Source organism: Anomaloglossus baeobatrachus, chromosome 7 (assembly GCF_048569485.1).
Source record: "Anomaloglossus baeobatrachus isolate aAnoBae1 chromosome 7, aAnoBae1.hap1, whole genome shotgun sequence".
In the NCBI taxonomy this organism is placed as follows: Eukaryota; Metazoa; Chordata; class Amphibia; order Anura; family Aromobatidae; genus Anomaloglossus; species Anomaloglossus baeobatrachus.
In genome coordinates, this window is record NC_134359.1 from 188,113,784 (window position 1) to 188,134,274 (window position 20,491).

The window sequence follows — 20,491 nt, forward strand, 5'->3', positions numbered from 1 at the left end:
GTTAAGACCAGCTCCTGTCCTACCAGTCCTGCTTGTGCAGCCCAGTGGCATTAACAGGCCTGCTGCTGCTGATGCACCTGCTGTCCACAGGTGTGGCCCCTACGCACACGGTCAGCGTACTCAATGGCCCCTGTGTTGTTAACAGGGAGTTCCTGGGCTGGGTGGGCATGTGGACCCTGTGACGCTAACAGGGCTCCCAGTCTCCAGATCCGAATGGCGTCTAACTCGGTTCAGGCTACTATTAGTTTCATAGCCACACAGCTCTGTATCCTCCACCAAACCTTCCAGTTGCCAACCTCTCCTTTTCCATCTGGGAGCACGGTGGACACTGACTGCTGATGGGGATATATACCTTTCTCTTTCTTTTCTTATTAATTTTCGTTATATAGCGGTAACATAGTATATACCACCTTATCCAAATCTGCCAGTCCCACTGTAACAGATGGTGTTTCTTCAGCAAATGTTACTGTTGCTTAACCACCAAATCCACGGACCAAAACTTTTTTCCCCTTTCCAACACACCTGTTCCCCTTTCCACCAGCATCTGTCCTTTTTCAACTCATTTTGGTATATGACCAAAAGTGCAACTCTGCAGGGACACCGTTCTCAACGCCATCTCAGCACAGCAGCCAGCCCTCGGTCCCTCAGATGTGGACAAGTAAAAGACCATTTCCTCCTATCCATGACAAAGCGTTGAGATTCACTCTGTGCAGCACTGGTGTTTAGTAGAAAAGCAGATCTAAGATTGAGTACCACATTCTGCAGATACTCCTGTATACGTGCGTCCCTTTCTATGGCAGGAATTATTTCGCCAAATTTTGTCTTGTACCGGGGATCTAACAGTGTGGCAACCCAGTAGTCAGGATTACTTTGAATTCGTACAATCCGAGGGTCATGTTGTAGGTAGTGCAGCAAGAAGGCGCTCATGTGTCTTGTGCATCCAGGAGGACCAAGTCCTTGGTGTGTTGGTGGCAGAGAGGTGAGAATCGTGCCTCCTTCCTCTGCCCTCTCCCCACAACCTCGCACAACCGAAATGTGAGCAAGCTCTCACTCATCTGCTGAGTCTTCCATGCCCATCGCCAGTTCGTCCTCCATTTATTCATGGGCTCCTGCACCTTCCTCAACACTTTTTGCTGATACTATGCGCCCTTGTTAATCCCTCTCCCTCACCATGACTGCCGCCTAGGTGCCGCTGACCATCTGGACCTCGTAGATCTTGTTATCCCTTCCGCATATGACTCCTCCTGTACTTCCTCCCCTTCCTCTTGTACCAACACCTGACTCCGAATAATAATTACAGTGTGCTCCATCATGTAGATGACCAGAATTGTCACGCTTAGAATGACATTGCCAGTGCTAAACATCTTCGTCGACATTTGTAAACTGTGTAGCAGGGTGCATAGGTCCTTGATCTGACACCACTCCAGCAGCGTGATCTGCACCACCTCTGGATCAAGTTATCCCAGGCTATATGTCATAACGTATTGCAGCAGGGTTCGGCGGTGCTGCCACAAACGCTGCAACATGTGCAGAATCAAATTCCTGCGTGTCGGCACATCGCATTTCAGGCGTTTAACCACCAGACCTAAAGACTTCTGTAGCGACGACAGTTGTTGAGCTGCTGTGTGCGCACGATGAAAGTGAGCACATAGCGAGCGTGCCCGCTGCACAAGGCCATGTAGGCCGGGATGGTGTTTTAAAAATTGCTGGAGAATTAGGTTCAACACGTGAGCCATACAAGGCACGTGTGTCACATTGCCCTGACGATGGCCCGCAGCCAGGTTTGCATCATTGCCGCACACGGCTGTTAAGTCACCAACGGAGTCCGCTCCGTCAATTTGTACTCCGGTCGCCAGGTGACAACGTGTTCCTTTCATGCATAGTGCTGATGATGGGAGAGGAGTCGATGCCAGCGGCGCAGGTGGACGCAGGTTATGCTCACCCACTGGGCTGCATTACCTTGACAGATGCAGAATCTCTGGCTGAATGTAGCTGGTGGGTATCTTACAGATGAAATACCATCATTCAGCTACAACCAATGGGAAGACACCACACCCTTTTTTATGCCCATCCTGTCTGCAGACCACTGCCAGACATAGCTATGAACCTCTGGTTACTTTTACCCCCAGTTCAGTTTTATGATTTTGTGTGCTTGTTACCTGACTACTTTTCCTGCTTGCTGTTTATGTACCTTGTTGGCCGATCTGCATTTCACCTCTGCTTGTTTTCTGATTAAGTCCTGGCCGTCCCATTCTGTTCCTGTTCCTCAATTAATGTTTTGACACTGCCTGACTACTATTCTCTGGAACTGCAGCCTTCCACAGGTATTGATCACCTTGGGCCCTGTGTAATTCCTAATCCCTGTATAGGGGTTAAAGGGTTTCAGTGTTCTAGGGGTCCTGCTTGGTGAGTGGCTTCCCTCTAGCCTATCATTTACAGCCCATCTGAGTGTGTGGATCAAGGAAGGCGTTACACCGTGCTCTCTGCAGAAGGCCATGTGGGCCAGGATAGTGCTTTAAAAATTGCTGGACAACCAGGTTTAACACGTGAACCACACAAGGCACGTGTGTCACATTGTCACAGCGAAGGGCCGCACCCATGTTTGCATCATTGTCGCACCCGGCCTTCCCTGGCTGCTGGTTGAGTGGAGACAACCATTGATGAAACTCGGTCTCCAGATCTAACCGTCCACAACTTCTCAGCGGTGTGACTCACATTTCCCATACATTTCAAAGTAAACCTTTGACCGCCTGATGGCATTGAGCTCTGCTGCCAGCATAGTAAGGAGGTGTGTGGTATTCCTTGTGCGCAGTTACAAGGAAGGGTGGCCTGACCACACAGGGTTTGCGCCAAGGTGGAGGACCCACACGAGGTTGAAGAGGCAGAAGCAGTGTATTAACTTCTACATACAGAAGAAGGATTGACACAACTCGTGGGGACGGCAAGACTTGTACAGCAGACCCTTCTCCATCTCTCCCCACAGTAACCCATTGCCAAGTCAGCGACATGTAACGCCCCTGTCCATGCTTACTGGGCCAATTATCTGTGGTGAAATGCACCCTGTCACACAGAGTTTCTCAAGGAATCAGTGATGTTTGGTGCAACATGCTGGTGTAGCGCGTGCACGCCTTTGTTGGAGAAGAAGTGGCGCCTGGGCATCGGCTCTTGAGGCACTGCGATGGGCATAAGGTCTCGAAAATCCTCGGTTAAAAAGGTTGGAAAGGCAGCATTTTGGTAGCCAACAGTTTCCAGATGCTGAAAGTCAACCTCTAAGCCATGTCATGCCCTTCTAAAAGCATGAAAAACACAGTAAGGGGACTCCAACCACAGTCTCCCTTGTTTCCAAAAATTGGGCCACACACACCCCACTTGACTGGCATCAGTTGACCCCCATTTTCAAGCTTACAAAGATGCTTTGCATGAAGCACTATCAAAAATATGCATGCCTTTCGCCTCCCCTGGCTGAGCCAGGGGAAGAAAAGTCCTCTGAGAGCCATGACTTGTTCATCTTGGTTCTTTTAGAAACACAGCGAGGGGACTCCAACCACAGTCTCCCTCATTGCCACTAATTGGGCCACACACACCTCACTTGACTGGCATCAGTTGACCCAATTTTCAAGATGAAAAAGATGCTTTGCATGAAGCACTCTCAAAAATACGCGTGCCTTTCCCGTCCCCTGGCTGACCCAGGGGAAGAAAAGTTCTCTGAGAGCCATGACTTGTTCATCTTGGTTCTTTTAGAAACACAGCGAGGGGACTCCAACCACAGTCTCCCTCGTTGCCACTAATTGGGCCACACACACCTCACTTGACTGGCATCAGTTGACCCCCCTTTTGAAAAAGAAAAAGATGCTTTGCATGAAGCACTCTCAAAAATACGCGTGCCTTTCCCGTCCCCTGGCTGAGCCAGGGGAAGAAAAGTCCTCTGAGAGCCATGACTTTTTCATCTTGGTTCTTTTAGAAACACAGCGAGGGGACTCCAACCACAGTCTCCTTCGTTTCCACTAACTGGGCCACACACACCCCACTTGACTGGCATCAGTTGACCCAATTTTCAAGATGAAAAAGATGCTTTGTATGAAGCACTCTCAAAAATACGCGTGCCTTTCCCGTCCCCTGGCTGACCCAGGGGAAGAAAAGTCCTCTGAGAGCCATGACTTGTTCATCTTGGTTCTTTTAGAAACACAGCGAGGGGACTCCAACCACAGTCTCCCTCGTTTCCACTAACTGGGCCACACACACCCCACTTGACTGGCATCAGTTGACCCAATTTTGAAGATGAAAAAGATGCTTTGCATGAAGCACTCTCAAAAATACGCGTGCCTTTCCCGTCCCCTGGCTGACCCAGGGGAAGAAAAGTCCTCTGAGAGCCATGACTTGTTCATCTTGGTTCTTTTAGAAACACAGTGAGGGGACTGCAACCACAGTCTCCCTCGTTTCCACTAACTGGGCCACACACACCCCACTTGACTGGCATCAGTTGACCCAATTTTCAAGATGAAAAAGATGCTTTGCATGAAGCACTCTCAAAAATACGCGTGCCTTTCCCGTCCCCTGGCTGACCCAGGGGAAGAAAAGTCCTCTGAGAGCCATGACTTGTTCATCTTGGTTCTTTTAGAAACACAGCGAGGGGACTCCAAACACAGTCTCCCTCGTTGCCACTAATTGGGCCGCGCACACCCCACTTGACTGGCATCAGTTGACCCCCCTTTTGAAAAAGAAAAAGATGCTTTGCATGAAGCACTCTCAAAAATACGCGTGCCTTTCCCGTCCCCTGGCTGACCCAGGGGAAGAAAAGTCCTCTGAGAGCCATGTCCACATTGTCAGTGGACAGACACGTGTGCTTATCTGCCAGCAGACCCCCAGCAGCACTAAAGACAGGTTCCGAGAGAACGCTGGCTGCAGGACACGACAAGATCCCCAAGGCGTACGTGTCGAGCTCAGGCAATTTATCCAGATTGGAAGCCTAAAATGAGCAGGGCTCAAGTTGCACAGTAATGGCATCGATGTTTCCTTGCATATACTCATATATGTGTCTCCTCCTCTTTTTCCTTGTCCAGCTCTTTTGTTTTCGCATGCGTATATGTCCTTGTCACTTTCCCATGTGTTTGTGTTGTGTTGTGAGTTGTTTATCACCTTTTGGACATCTTTGAGGGTGTTTTCTAGGTGTTTTTATGTGTTTGTGATTGCCTGCCATTGTTTCCTATGCAGTTCGAGTTCGGTTCGTCGAACGTTCGACGAACCGAACTCGAACGGGAGCTCCGTTCGGCGAACTGACCTCAAGCCAAACCGCGACCGGTTCGCTCATCTCTAGTAAACACCTTGACATCACTAATGCCAGGTGACATTACACAACTTGTATCAACCCCATATAGTATATCATTTGCCACCACACCATGGCAATGGGATCAGCTGGGGCAAAGTGCAAGGATTGGCGCATCTAATGAATGCGCCACTTCTGGGGCAGCTGCGGCCTGCTATTTTTAGGCTGTGGAGGGTCCAATAACCGTGGACATCCCTAGTCTGAGAATACCAGACCACAGATGTCCGCTTTACCTTTGCTGGTGATCCAATTTTGTGAGGACCACACGTGTTTGGTTTCAAATTATTTATTTCATTTAATTTAAAATAACAGCATGGGGTGCCCTCTGTTTTGTATTACCAGCCAAGTAGAGCTGCCATCTGCAGTCTGCAGGCTGCCGCTGTCTGCTTCACCTTAGCTGGCTACAAAAAATACGGGGGACCCCATGTCGTTTTTTGGGGAAAATAATTAATTTGTGGATAAAAACAAAGCTAAACACCCTTTAATGCCACATGAAAAGCACTAACGGTTACAAGATTACAAAATGCAGGGGAGTGGGACATTATATATGTCTTTCTTATCTCTCTATCTGTCCATCCAGTTATCTATCTATCCATTTGAGAGTTCCCTCACTTATTCATATTGTAGGGCCCTCACTTGCTCATTTAAGTCATTTAAGGGCAGAGACTACAGAGAAAAAGCACAAGTGACATGGAGTACAAGAAAGGAGCAGTGACTGCAGCCTGTGAGCCTTATCATAGTATCATAGTTTTTAAGGTTGAAGGGAGACTCTAAGGCGGGCTTTGCACATTACGACATCGCATGCCGATGCTGTGATGTCGAGTGCGATAGTCCCCGCCCCCGTCGTACGTGCGATATCTTGTGATAGCTGCCGTAGCGAACATTATCGCTATGGCAGCTTCACATGCACTCACCTGTCCTGCGACGTCGCTCTGGCCGGCGAACCGCCTCCTTCCTAAGGGGGCGGGCCGTGCGGCGTCACAGCGACGTCACACGGCAGGCGGCCAATAGCAACGGAGGGGCGGAGATGAGTCTGACGTAAACATCCCGCTCACCTCCATCGTTCTCATAGCAGCCGGGACACAGGTAAGGAGATGTTCCTCGCTCCTGCGGCTTTACACACAGCGATGTGTGCTGCCGCAGGAACGAGGAACAACATCGTACCTGTCGCTGCACCGACATTATGGAATTGTCGGAGACTACACCGATGATATGATAACGACGCTTTTGCGCTCGTTCATCGTATCAAAAAGGTTTTACCCACTACGACATCGCAAGTGACGACGGATGTGCGTCACTTTCGATTTGACCCCACCGACATTGCACCTGCGATGTCGTAGTGTGCAAAGCCGGCCTAAGTCCATCTAGTTTAACCCATTTTATGTTGGGCTGAACTCTGCCAACAGAAAAAATAAACCTGCACTACAGTCATGGCCAAAAGTTTTGAGAATGCTACAAATATTAATTTTTACAAAGTCTACTGCTTAAGTTTTTCTAATGGCAATTTGCATATACTCCAGAATGTCATAAAGAGTGATCAGCTTAACAGCAATTACTTGCAAAGTCAATATTGGCTAAGAAAATGAACTTTAACCCCCAAAACACATTTCAACATCATTGCATTCCTGCCTTAAAAGGAGCAGCTAACATTGTTTTAGTGATTGTTAACACAACCATTAACACAGGTGTGGGGGTTCATGAGGACAGGGCTGGCGATCAATCAGTCATGATTAAGTAAGAATGACACCACTGGACACTTTAAAAGGAGGCTGGTGCTATGTATCATTGTTTCTCTTCAGTTAACCATGGTTATCTCTAAAGAAACACGTGCAGCCATCATTGCTCTGCACAAGAATGGCCTAACAGGGAAGAGTATCGCAGCTACAAAGATTGTACCTCAGTCAACAATCTATCGCATCATCAAGAACTTCAAGGAGAGAGCTTCCATTGTTGCCAAAAAGGCTCCTGGGCGCCCAAGAAGGACCAGCAAACGCCAGGACCGTATCTTAAAACTGTTTCAGCTGCGGGATCGGACTACCAGCAGTGCCGAGCAAGCTCAGCAATGGCAGCAGGCTGGTGTGAGTGCTTCTGCACGCACTGTGAGGTGGAGACTCTTTGAGCAAGGCCTGGTTTCAAGGAGGGCAGCAAAGAAGCCACTTCTCTCCAGAAAAAACATCAGGGACCGACTGATATTCTGCAAAAGGTACAGGGAGTGGACTGTTGAGGACTGGGGTAAAGTTATTTTCTCAGATGAATCCCCTTTTCGATTGTTTGGGACATCTGGAAAACAGGTTATTAGGAGAAGAAGAGATGAGCGCTACCACCAGTCTTGTCTCATGCCAACTGTTAAGCATCCTGAAACGATTCATGTGTGGGGTTGCTTCTAAGCCAAGGGAATCAGCTCACTCACAGTCTTGCCTAAAAACACAGCCATGAATAAAGAATGGTACCAGAATGTCCTCCAAGAGCAACTTCTCCCAACTGTCCAAGAGCAGTTTGGCGCCCAACAATGCCTTTTCCAGCATGATGAAGCTCCTTGCCATAAAGCAAAGGTGATCACTAAATGGCTCATGGAACAAAACATAGAGATTTTGGGTCCATGGCCTGGAAACTCCCCAGATCTTAATCCCATTGAGAACTTGTGGGCAATCATCAAGAGACGGGTGGCCAAACAAAAACCAACAAATTATGGCAAAATGCAAGCATTGCTTATGCAAGAATGGACAGCTATCAGTCAGGATTTGGTCCAGAAGTTGATTGAGAGCATCCAAGGGAAAATTGCAGAGGTCCTGAAGAAGAAGGGTCAACATTGCAAATATTGACTTTCTGCATTAACTCATTCTAACTGTCAATATAACCTTTTGGTACTCATAATATGATTGCAATTATATTTCTGTATGTGATGTAAACATCAGACAAACACAATTAAAAACCAGAGGGCAACAGATCATGTGAAAATATAATTTTGGTGTCATTCTCAAAACTTTTGTCCATGACTGTAGTCAACTGGATGACGAGCTGAAATACATCACTTGTAAAAGTAAATGAACAAAGAATATATGGTGCCCTCCACCAGGATGGGTTGGAGAAGCTCCTCCAAATGGCTCAGAGATCTTTATTTGCAATGTTCCCCAGATTATATAGGAAGATAAGACTTGTTTATTGATACTCTAGTACTTGGTCCAGTGCAGAATGTGCTTCAGATTTCTAAAAATTACTCCTAGTGGCTGTGTCATAGATGCCGGAAGACACAATCACAAGAGCCTCCCATGACAAACTATTATCTACATAGGACTAGTGTAGTAGTTGTGGCCCTCAATTCAAGTTTTCAGAGAGCCATGAGTTGTTCATCAACAGTCACTGTAAACTGCTATCACAATGTGGGACAACCCGTGACAAGGGTGTCCAATGACAAGTATTGGTTTGGTAGGACTACTGTCCTGGTTTGTCCAGTACACAATGTGCATTGTTTACAAAAAATTATCTCTATGGCCTGAGTCATGGTTGACGTAGGGAGTCATCATCACAAGGGTCTTCAGTGACAAATAGTAGTTAGGCTGGAGTAGGAGTACTGTCCTGGTTAGTCTACTGACTACTGCACATTGTTCATAGTGTTTACAAAAATTAGCCCAATGCGCTGAGTCATGGTTGACTCAGGGCGTCACCATCATAAGGGCCTCCAATGACAAATAGTAGTTAGACTAGAGTAGGAGTACTGTCCTGGTTTGTCCACTGCATAATGTGCATAGTGTTTACAAAAATTAGCCCCATGAGCTGACTCCTGGTTGACGCAGAGAGTCACAATCACAAGGGCCTCTAATGATAAGTGGTAGTTAGGCTGGAGTAGGAGTACTGTCCTGGTTTCTCTACTGCACAATGTGTATAGTGTTTACAAACATTATCTCTATGGGCTGAGTCATGGTTAACACAGGGAGTCACCATCACAAGGGCCTCCAATGACAAATAGTAGTTAGGGTGGAGTAGGAGTACTGTCCTAGTTTGTCCACCACTACTGCAAAATGTGCATAGTATTTACAAAAATACCTGGCCTGAGCAATGGTTGGCGCATGAAGGAAATGGCTTTATATGGAAAGGGGTGGACGTTAACAGCAGTAGTCAAACTTAACATTTTGGGGTAATTTATTTCAACTTGCTCTCATCTGGAGGGATTAGAAACTGTGGAGAAATCCATTCCTTGTTGAATGTAATCAGAGTAAGTCTGTCTGTATTTTCTGTGGAGTGGCTTGTGTGCCTATCAGTGACGAATGTCCCAGCAGAACTGAAAACACGCTCTGACATCACATCAGCAGCCGGGCAGGCCAGCACCTCCAAGGCGTATAAAGAGAGGTCGGCATAAGCGGGCTTTACACGCTACGATATATCTAACGAGATGTTGTCGGGGTCACGTTGTAAGTGACGCACATCTGGCATCGTTAGTGATATCGTAACGTGTGACAGCTACGTGCAATGGTGAACAAGCAGAAATACTCACCTTCTCGTTCATCGTTGACACGTCGCTCATTTTCAAAAAATCAAACGACCGGTTGTTCATTGTTCCCGAGGCAGCACACATCGCTCCGTATGACACCCCGGGAACGATGAACACAGCTTACCTGCGTCCCGCCGGCAATGCGGAAGGAAGGAGGTGGGCGGGATGTTTACGTCCCTCTCATCTCCGCCCCTCCGCTTCTATTGGCCGGCCGCTGTGTGACATCGCTGTGATGACAAACGTCCCTCCCCCTTCAGGAAGTGGATGTTCGCCGCCCACAGCGATGTCATTTGGAAGGTAAGTACGTGTGACGGGGGGTTACAGCATTGTGCGACACGGGCAACAAATTGCCCGTGCTGCACAAACGATGGGGGCGGGTGCGATCGCAAATGCGATCGCACGAGAAATCGACACATGTAAAGCAGCCTTAAGTGCTCAGCATGGACACCAAATAACTAAAGGGAACTAAAGCATCAGAAAGGACGCAGGTATGGTAACTTAAATACTCCTTGATCATGCTGTGCAAATTCTCTCTCCTTGGCATTGTTACAGGCACAGATAGCCCTTGCTGATTTCCTGGTTTATTGAAAATGGCTCAGTTTGCGCACATTTTGCCCCCACCTCTGTTGGACCTGGTGTTCATGTCCCTCCCCGTTAATCCTTGATGTTGAAAAGAGCCGGTAAGTCTACCCCCAGCGTTGTCTGAGTGTGATGTTTTCAGCAACTGATCTACAATGACCCTCTTGAAGGATTCCATTGTGCAACCCTTTGGTGACTGCAAAAGGAGAGAATAAAAATTCCTCCTTTTACCGTGGGTCCAGAAAGGTGGCCAACCAGTGTTGCTTGTTGGATAAAATGTAAGTGTATTACCACAGACACTTAAGGGTGCTTTACACGCTGTGACATCGCTAGCGATTGCTAGCGATGTCGTGAGCGATAGCACCCGCCCCCGTCGTTCGTGCGACATGTGGTGATCACTGCCGTAGCGAACAATATCGCACATACTTGTTCAGCGACGTCGCTGTGGCCGCCGAACAATCCCTCCTTCAACGGGGAGGTGCGTTCGGCGTCACAGCGGCGTCACTAAACGGCCACCCAATAGAAGAGGAGGGGAGGAGATGAGCGGCCGGAACATGCCGCCCACCTCCTTCCTTTCTCCTTTCCGGTGGACGCAGGTAGGATTATGTTCGTCGTCCCTGCGGTGTTACACACAGCTATGTGTGATGCCGCAGGAACGACGAACAACCTGTGGAATGAAACACCAACGACATTATGATTAGGAGCGATGTGTCACCAATCAACGATTTTTGCCGTTTTTGCCATCGTTGATCGTCGCTCCTAGTTGTCACAGGCTGCGATGTCGCTAACGACGCCGGATGTGCGTCACAAACACCGTGACCCTGACGATATATCGTTAGCGATGTCACAGCGTGTAAAGCACCCTGTACACCTGAACTGTGCCATGTGGGCAAAGGTTCTGTGTCCCCACCAGGAGGAACAATACCCATCCACTCCTCACGCTGATTCGCCTCCTCCTACTCCAACTGCTCCTCTCCAGCCCATCCATGCTGGACAGACATACAGCTGAGAGTCCCCTGTGTAGCATTGGGAGTTCCTTTGGTACCACAGAAAGCTAAGTCCTCTCCCCCCTCATCCTCATCATCCTCCTCATCATCATCACCCATGGTTGCCTCAGAAATATTGGCTGAGCAGGGTAGTATCATAACCCATTGGGAAATCTGGTTTCATAGCCACATCCTGGGCACTCAAAGCTCCCTCTTTAAGGTTATTTATAACAACCAACTCCTAATGTAAGGTAGATGTGAAAAGACACCTCCTCAATATAGAGCAACAACAACCTGTGGTATTACGGGACTGCAGAAATTAGGTCACACATAGCAATAAATTCAATTCAATTTTTATTAATAGGAAAATTCCATGTTTTAAAAGAGAAATATAAATATAGACAGGGAATATATTAACCAGAAGAACTGAAAAAAGGGGGATTAAGGAGTGCTTACAAAAGCAACATACACTCCAGACAAAATTACAAGTCAGAAAAAATTATTAAAAAAAGTTGTAAAAAATATGCCAATGTTTACATGTATAACTAAAAGTCAGTAATTATATAAAAAATATAAATATAAATCAATTTTATGCAACCAATAGAAAAAGAATCCATAAATATATTGAAAATATGTAAGAGCAGTATTACAATGAATACAAAAGATAAGAAATGCAAAAGGCTACTGAAGATATATAGTTTTTAAGGTTTGGCACTATGTCAAATACAGTAAATAGATAAAAAGTGTTCCAAGAGATACAGTATGTGCAACGTAATTGCTATCGTGCAAAATTGTGCAAGGGAGTGCAATACAACAACCAGAAAATATGACCTATTTAAAATGTAGCACATAGGAAGAAATATATATATGTATATATATATATATATATATATTTTTATATATATATATATTTATATATATATATATATGAGATGAGGGCTATAAATAACCCAGACACTCGAACGTGTAATTGTCTGCACCTGGGCTAATACGGCGCACAGCGCGTCTGCGTAATCACCTCCAAGTATAAAGAAATGACTTCTGGAATACACAGGTGGAACGCAAGCCAGTTCCGATGATGCACTTCCTGAAGTCAGAGGGACCTCAGCAGCACAGGTGCACACCCAACGGCGGAGAACAGAAAACAATGCACTGACTTACTACTAGAGATGAGCGAACTGGTCGCGGTTCGGCTCGAGTTCAGTTCGCCGAACGGCGGTCTCGTTCGAGTTCGGTTCGGCGAACCGGTTCGGAGAATCACTCGAACCGCATAGGAAACAATGGGAGGCAAACACAAACACATAAAAACACCTAGAAAACACCCTCAAAGGTGTCCAAAAGGTGACAAACAACTCACAACACAACACAAACACATGGGAAAGTGACAAGGACATATACACATGCGAAAACAAAAGAGCTGGACAAGGAAGAAGAAGAGGAGACACAGATATAGGCATGGCATGCCCTTCTAAAATCATGTAAAACACCGCAAGATTACTCCAAGCGGAGTCTCCCTTTTTTCAAAAAATTGGGCCACATACACACCCACCCCTTCAGTGGCAGCACTTGTGCCCCAGTTGTACACTTCACAGGTAGATTTGCATCAAGCACATTCAAAAATACGCCATCCTTAACCGTCCCCAGGATGACACCGGGGTAGGTAGCTAAGTCTTTCCTGATCCCAGCTCTGTTCATCTTGGCTCCTTTTAAAAAACACAGCAAGCAAGGGTTACTCCAAGCGGAGTCTCCCTTTTTTCCAAAAATTGGGCCACACACACACCCACCCCTTCAGTGGCAGCACTTGTGCCCCAGTTGTACACTTCACAGCTATATTTGCATCAAGCACATTCAAAAATACGCCATCCTTAACCGTCCCCAGGATGACCCCGGGGTAGGTAGCAAAGTCTTTGCTGAACCATGACTTGTTCATCTTGGCTCCTTTTAAAAAACACAGCAAGCAAGGGTTACTCAAAGCGGAGTCTCCCTTTTTTCCAAAAATTGGGCCACACACACTCCCACCCCTTCAGTGGCAGCACTTGTGCCCCAGTTGTACACTTCATAGGTAGATTTGCATCAAGCACATTCAAAAATACGCCATCCATATCCGTCCACAGGATGACATCGTGGTAGGTAGCTAAGTCTTTGCTGATCCCAGATCATTTTTAGAAATACTGCAAGCGTCCCCAGGATGACACTGGGGTAGGTAGCTAAGTCTTTTCTGATCCAAGCTCTATTCATCTTGGATCATTTTTAAAAACAATGTAAGCAAGGGTTACTCCAAGCGGAGTCTCCCTTTTTTCCAAAAATTGGGCCCCACACACACCCACCCCTTCAGTGGCAGCACTTGTGCCCCAGTTGTACACTTCACAGGTAGATTTGCATCAAGCACATTCAAAAATACGCCATCATTAACCGTCTCCAGGATGACACCGGGGTGGGTAGCTAAGTCTTTTCTCATCCCAGCTCTGTTCATCTTGGATCATTTTTAAAAACAATGTAAGCAAGGGTTACTCCAAGTGGAGTCTCCCTTTTTTCCAAAAATTAGACCCCACACACAACCACCCCTTCAGTGGCAGCACTTGTGCCCCAGTTGTACACTTCACAGGTAGATTTGCATCAAGCACATTCAAAAATACGCCATCCTTAACCGTCCCCAGGACTACACCGGGGTAGGTAGCTAAGTCTTTCCTGATCATAGCTCTGTTCATCTTGGCTCCTTTTAAAAAACACAGCAAGAAAGGGTTACTCCAAGCGGAGTCTCCCTTTTTTCCATAAATTGGGCCACACACACACCCACCCCTTCAGTGGCAGCACTTGTGCCCCAGTTGTACACTTTACAGTTAGATTTGCATCAAGCACATTCAAAAATACGCCATCCTTAACCGTCCCCAGGATGACCCCGGGGTAGGTAGCAAAGTCTTTGCTGAATGATACCATAACTTGTTCATCTTGGCTCCTTTTAAAAAACAGAGCAAGCAAGGGTTACTCCAAGCGGAGTCTCCTTTTTTTCCAAAAATTGGGCCACACACACACCCACCCCTTCAGTGGCAGCACTTGTGCCCCAGTTGTACACTTCACAGGTAGATTTGCATCAAGCACATTCAAAAATACGCCATCCATATCCGTCCACAGGATGACATCGTGGTAGGTAGCTAAGTCTTTGCTGATCCCAGATCATTTTTAGAAATACTGCAAGCAAGGGTTACTCCAAGCGGAGTCTCCCTTTTTTCCAAAAATTGGGCCACACAGACACCCACCCCTTCAATGGCAGCACTTGTGCCCCAGTTGTACACTTCAGAGCTAGATTTGCATCAAGCACATTCAAAATCCACAAGCATTTACTCTCCCCAGGATGACATAGGGATAGTAAATTCCTTGTGGATCCATGACTTGTTCATTTTGATGAACGTTAGTCTGTCCACATTTTCACTGGACAGACGCGTGCGCTTATCTGTCAGCACACACCCAGCAGCACTGAAGACATGTTCAGAGACAACGCTGGCAGCTGGTCACGACAAAATCTCCAAGGCATAAGTGGAGAGCTCTGGCCATTTTTCAAAATTTGAAGCCCAAAATGAGCAAGGCTCCATTTGCAAAGTCATGGCATCAATGTTCATTTGGAGATACTCCTGTATCATCCTCTCCAGCCATTGACTATGTGTCAGACTTGTTGTCTCTGGTGGCCTTGCAAAGGATGGTCTAAAAAAAATATGAAAAGATTCAATAAAATTGCTGTTACCAGCACCAGATACGGTGCTACTGGTACGGGTAGACTGTTGAAGATGATGAGACCGTCCCATGTTTGTTAAGTTACAACTGGGAGATTCACTCCTTGCACCACGGTTGTTTGGTTGAAAAGCCGAGCTAAGATTGAGTAACAGCTTCTGCTGATACTCCTGCATACGTGCGTCCCTTTCTATGGCTGGAAATATGTCACAAAATGTGGACTTGTACCGGGGATCTAATAGTGTGGCAAGCCAGTAGTCATCATCACTTCTATATTTGACAATACGAGAGTTATGTTGGAGGTAGTGCAGCAAGAAGGCGCTCATGTGTCTTGCGCAGCCATGCGGACCAAGTCCACGCTGTGTTTGTGGCATAGAGGTGCTAACCGTTCTTTCTTCCTCTGACATCTCCCCCCAACCTCTTTCAACAGAAATTTGACCAAGGTCTCCCTCATCCGCTGAGTCTTCCATGTCCATGGACAGTTGGTCCTCCATTTCTTCATGTTCTCCTGCCCATTCCTCAACATTTTGCCTGCTACTATGCGCCCTTGTTGATCCCTGTCCCCCATGGTCCCATGCCTGCCGCGTTGGTAATGATAAACGTCTGGACCTTGGTGATGTTGTTGTTTCTTGCGCATATGAATCCAACTGTAGTTCCTCCACTTCCTGTTGTCCCACCCCCTGACTCCGAACAGTGTTTAGCGTGTGCTCCAGCATGTAAAGGACTGGAATTGTCATGCTGATAATGGCATTGTCAGCGCTAAACATATTCGTCGCCATGTCGAAACTGTGCAGAAGGGTGCATAGGTCCTTGATCTGAGACCACTCCATCAGGGTGATCTGTCCCACCTCTGCATCTCATTGGCCCAGGCTATACGTCATGACGTATTGCACCAGGGCTCGATGGTGCTGCCACAGTCGCTGTAACATGTGGAGAGTCGAAAGACTTCTGGAGTGATGCAAGTCGCTCAGCAGCGGTGGTTGAACGGTGGAAGTGAGCAGACAGTTTTCGTGCCCTGTTCAGAAGGCCATCTAGGCCGGGATACTGTGTTAAAAATTGCTGGACAACAAGGTTCAACACGTGAGCCATACAAGGCATGTGTGTCACCTTGCCCAGGCGAAGGGCCGCACCCAGCTTTGCAGCATTGTCGCACACTGCCTTACCAGGCTGCAGGTTGAGTGGAGACAACCATTTACCAAACTCAGTGTACAGAGCTGACCACAACTCAGCCGCTGTGTGACTCTTATTTCCAAGACATTTCAAGCTAAAGACCGCCTGATGCCGTTGCGCTCTGCTGCCAGCATAGTAATTAGGGGTGCGTGATTCCTTCTGCACAGTTAGAACGCTGGTGGCCTGACCAATCAGTCTTGGGGCGGATGTGGAGGACCCAGACGAGGTTGAGGAGGCAGAAGCAGTGGCGGAACTTGAACAGACAGAGGATTGACACACAAGTCGTGAGGATGGCAAGACTTGTGCAGCAGACCCTTCACCATCTATCACCATAGTTACCCAGCGCCCAGTCAGCGACATGTAATGTCCCTGTCCATGCTTACTGGTCCAAGTATCGGTGGTGAAATACACCCGTTCACACACAGAGTTTCTCAAGGAAGCGGTGATGTTGTGTGCGACATGCTGGTGTAGAGCAGGCACACCTTTCTTAGAGAAGTAGTGGCGACTGGGCATCTGGTACTGGGGCACAGGGTCAGACATAAGGTCTCTAAAATCCTGTGTGTCCACCAGGCGGAAAGGCAGCATTTTGGTAGTTAAGAGCTTACAGAGGGATAAAGTCAACCTCTTAGCTTTGTCATGGGTCGCAGGAAATGGCCTTTTATTTGTCCACATCTGAGGGACAGAGATATGGCTGCTGTGTGTAGACGGTGGTGAGTAGGGTGTCCCTGAAAAAATGCAGGTTTGTGAGGAAAGTGCAGGCGTAGACATGATGTTGCCTTCATCCAACGGTGATACTATCGATGTCTGAGAGAGCTGTACACACGCACTTGTTTCCCCTTCCAAACCAAATGACGACCTACCAAGCAAACTGCCTGTTGCGGTTACAGTGGTGGAAGTTGTGCGTGGAAAACAGGTGTGACAGCTGTCCCCACAGTCCTAGAAGATGAAGAGCACGCGGATGCATTTGAAGAGGCAGGCGGTGGATGGTTCGCTCCGCTAGACCGCATTGTAGCACGGTGAGCTTCCCACTGGGACATATGATATTTATTCATGTGATGATTCATGGAGGAACTTGTCAAACTCCTGAGGTTTTGCCCTCTACTAACAGAATCACGACAAATTTTACATATCACATGATTTGGGCGATCTTTTTCTATGTCAAAAAAGGTCCAGGCTAGGCAAGGCTTAGAGGGCATGCGACCTGCTGAGCCCCCCCGACTAGTGCTCAGAGGCAGAGTGGTGGCTGAGGATGCAGTTGTAGACGTGCTACCAGTACTACTCCTCTGTCCAGGAAGGCGCAAGGTAACTTCGTCGTCAGTAGCATCCTCCTCCACCGCCTCTGTTGACCTCCTCGAGTGCCTGACTGTGGGTTGACAGTAGGTGGGATCTAGAACTTCCTCATCAATTGTTGTGTTTGCACTCCCCTTACCCTCAGACCGAGCCTCTTCTTGCCCTGACCGAATATTTAAGTTGTCATCCCAATCTGGTATCTGCGTCTCAGCGTCATCAATATGTTCCTCATTGTCTATAACAACAGGTGTTACAGTTTGTGAATAAGGGTCAACATTATACTCAGAAACTTGGTCCTCACGGCCTGAATCAGAGTCACAAAGGTCCTGGGCATCACTGCAGACCATTTCCTGGTCTGTACTCACTGTAGCTTGGGAGCACACCTCTGATTCCCAGGCTATAGTGTGACTTAAAAGCTCTGCAGACTCAGCCATCTCAGTTCCACCATACTGTGCAGGGTGGATGGAGACTTCAGAGCTGGGAGAAAGCAAGTGTGATTGGGATGACAACTCAGAGGACTGGTGTTTTTTGGATGCGGTAGTTGAGGTGGCGAAGTCGGCACTTGTTGAACCACTTGAGATCCATTCAAGCATTTTCTTTTTTTGGCCATCATCTACCTTTGTTCCAGTTGTTCGTGTCCGTAAAAAAGGGAGCACATCGGATTGTCCACGGTAAGTAGTAGACATCTTACTTTTGCTGGAAGATGGTCTATCCTCAGCAGATGTTAATGAAGCTTTGCCACCTTCCCCACGGACAAACCCTTTTTATCCTTTTCCAACACGCCTCTTCCCCTTTCCCACAGCATCTGTCATTTTTCCACTCATTTTGATTGCGACAAGATTGTGCACTTAAAATGTATTAGTAAAAATTGAGAGGTGGTGTAGATTCCAGTGGTGGTCTATCTTTATTAACAGCAGAATAAACAACAATAACTATCCCTGACAATGCAACTACGGCCCTTAAACTGGCAGCATAGTTTGCTAGTATAATGGCTGAGTAACAATGAGCTTGAGTGTGCAATGCAGTGATGCTGCAAATAGCTTTGCACCAGTGGGACACTAATGGAAGTCCAACAGCCACTTTTAGGATGCCACTAAGTTTACTCTGTGTTTGTTAGTATAATGGCTTAGTAACAATGAGTTTGAGTGTGCAATGCAGTGGTGCTGCAAATAGCTTTGCACTAGTGGGACACTAATGGAAGTCCAATAGCCACTTTTAGGATGTCACTAAGTTTACTCAGTGTTTACTAGTATAATGGCTTAGTAACAATGAGTTTGAGTGTGCAATGCAGAGGTGCTGCAAATGGATTTGCACTAGTGGGACACCAATGGAAGTCCACCAGACACTTTTAGGATGCCACTAAGTTTACTCAGTGTTTGAAAGTATAATGACTTAGTAACAATAAGCTTGAGTGTGCAAAGGGCAGGAGTGTACAGTGGCAGGGTTGTGGGTCAGTGTACAGGAAAGGAAGCCTCACTTTCTATCCCTCCTAATGGGGAAATGTAGCGAGGAAGTCCCTGACCTTAGCTACACAGACGCTGTTATCTTCTTTAGCTCTTAAAATCTTTTTCCACGGACCTGACTGTCACCTATGGCTCTGAGCCTGCTGTTATTAGCCCTTAAAAGGGCTTATAGAAACTTCTATCCCTATTCTGTATAGCGCTGTGTGTAGAGCGTACACAGCAGTATCGGAGACAGGAGCTACGCCAGCGGTGACTGACACCCAGACGCAGAAGAGATAATGGCATCCGGACGGGCAGATACCTGTTTTTATAATGCAGGGACATGTGACATGGACATCCTATCACACATGCCGTTGCTTCTCTGGCTAAAAGTCCACTTAGCTATGTGTGTGTCTGGGATTGGCTGACATGCTGGCCCGCCCCACTACACGCGCGCTTAGGGGAGGAAGACAAGGAAAAAATAAAATTGGCGATCGCCATTATCCCAGCAGCAGTGATCTGAATGCGCTGTTACCGCACACTATACGCTGAAATTTCAGAATAGTGTGAGTCACAGAGTGACTTACACTATTACAGCGGAAAGCCAGCTAGTAATTAGCTTGGCTTTTTGCTGCTAGAACCGTTCTCGAACGTAACTAGAACTATCGAGCTTTAGCAAAAAGCTCGAGTTCTAGTTCGATCTAGAACAGCCCCCAAAATCACTCGAACCGCGAAGTGGAGAACCACGAACCACGAACCGCGCTCAACTCTAGTTACTACTAACGCTATTTACTAAAGGGGTGTTTATGCAAATGTTTTCTAAGGATATTGTGGAAATCCGAGGATTACACTGTGGAGCACATGTGTTATAGAAATAGGTCATATTTTCTGGTTGTTGTATTCCACTCACACAATTTGCACCATAGCAATTAAATTGCACATATCTATTGAAACATTTTTTAGCTATTCATCTGACAGTATGAAACCTAAATGCAACATCTCCACTGCTAGCAATTTGTGCAAGGTTAGGTTTTGTGCCTGTGGGTGCGTGGATGGGTATTTACACTTCTTTTTCATGCTCTCAGGCACAGACAACTGAACACTTCACTGGGACAAGGAAGTGTATTTGGCTCATCTTTGCTGTGTCTTTGTAATCGCACCTTGAGGGCAGGATGTATGAGCGCCTACTTCCTGGACAGCGTTTCCATTGCAAACTCTCTGCCTATTTAAACCCTGGTCTGCTAGAAGACTATGCCGGATGTCAGTTGTTCTTTGTTCACCAGCCTGCTTCATCCTGCTCCAGACCTTATTTGTTGTTTGGTTCTTTTTGCTCTTATCTGAGTTTGTCATTTGCTGTGGTTTTTGTCAGTTTATTTGCATGCAGGGATCTTCCCTCTCAGTTGCTTAGCTGGGAAGCTCCCTGCAGCTATGTTTGGAGTATTGCTCCTATAAGTCCATGTGTTTGTTGATTCTTGAATTTGTAATG